Below are 1,687 nucleotides of genomic sequence, written 5' to 3'. Positions count from 1 at the left end.
GTGAGGTAGGCAAGGAAAGGCTCGGTCCATGGGGCAATTACAACCATAATTTCGTGGGTTGATGGTGTTATTTCGGTGCCTGAGCCCCCGATGATATGGGACTGTGTTCGGAATTGGGGGGTATGATCGGCTCTGGGTCGGTGCTCCCGTTCTCGTCCTGCCACACCACGGATGGATTGAAGAGCCTTTCCACAAAGGTGTTAGGTGGGACGGGGTCGCATTTAGCGCCCATGCGAGCAAGGATGTCCGCGGCTTGATTACTCTCTCGAGCCATGTGATGAAACTCGAGACCCTCGAACCGAGATGATATTTGGAGTACGGCGTTGCGGTAAGCCGCCATCTTTGGATATTTTGCATCGGAGTCTCCGTTTATTTGGGATATTGCGAGGTTGGAATCCCCGCGCACCTCAAGGCATTGTATGCCCATGGAGACAGCCATCCGGAGACCATGCAATAGGGCCTCATATTCGGCTGCATTGTTAGAGTATGTATACAGTATTTGGAGCACGTAACGAACTGTGTCTCCTGTGGGGGATGTCAAGACAACACCAGCCCCTAGTCTAGTAACATTTTAGAGCCATCAAAGTGCATCACCCAGTTGGAATACATGTCGTACTCTTTAGGGAGTTCGGCCTCTGTCCATTCGTCGACGAAGTCAGCCAACACCTGAGATTTAATGGCTCGGCGTGGTTTGTACATTATTTCAAATGGTCTCAATGGCCCATTTGGCAATCTTGCCGGTGGCGTCCCGGTTGTTTATAATATCATTGAGTGGTACTTCAAAAGCCACCGTGATTGAGCACTCTTGGAAGTAGTGATGTAGCTTCGGGATGCCATAAAGACCGCATATGTTATCTTCTGATAATGCGGGTATTAGGATTTGCATGGTGTAAGGACCATCGATACGTAATCTGGTTTTTGTAGTAGGAATTTTTGTCCCTCCTCTTCTCGTTCGATGACGAGCACCGCACTCACCACCTGGTGAGTTGCCGATATGTAAAGCAGCATTGGTTCGCAGACGTTTGGTGCGGCCAGGACGGGGTTACTTGCTAACAAAGTTTTTATTTCCTCCAGTCCGGCTGTTGCAGCGTCCATCCACGCAAAGTGGTCGGTGCGTCGGAGCAGGCGATACAGTGGCAGTGCCTTTTCTCCTAGTCTAGAGATAAAGCGGCTCAGGGCTGCCATGCACCCGGATAGTTTTTGGACCTGTTTGAGGTTAGTTGGCGTTGCCAATTGTGATAGGGCTCGGAATTTGGCTGGGTTTGCTTCCATTCCTCTATTGGAGACAATAAACCCGAGCAGGTTGCCGGCGGGAACGCCGAAAATGCACATTTCCAGATTGAGCCTTATGTCATATGTTCGGAGGTTGTCAAATGTGAGGCGTAAGTCATCCACCAATGATTCAACGTGCTTGGTTTTGATGACTGTGTCATCTACGTATGCCTCCACAGTCGTGTTGGTTTGCTTTTCCAGGCACGTTTGAATCATGCGTTGGTAAGTGGCGTCGGCGTTCTTGAGCCCGAAAGGCATAGTGTTGAAGCAAAAAAGGCCCATACGGGGTGATGAATGCCGTTGCGGCTTGGTCGGATTCCTTCATCTTGATTTGATGGTATCCGGAGTATGCATCGAGGAAACACAGTGAATCGTGTCCCGCGGTCGCATCAATAATCTGGTCGATGCGAGGTAG

The sequence above is a fragment of the Triticum urartu genome, chromosome 7A, assembly GCF_056163025.1.
Source record: "Triticum urartu cultivar PI428250 chromosome 7A, HENAU_Tu73, whole genome shotgun sequence".
In the NCBI taxonomy this organism is placed as follows: Eukaryota; Viridiplantae; Streptophyta; class Magnoliopsida; order Poales; family Poaceae; genus Triticum; species Triticum urartu.
The sequence above is the reverse complement of the archived record's forward strand: the minus strand, read 5'-3'. Positions refer to the sequence as shown.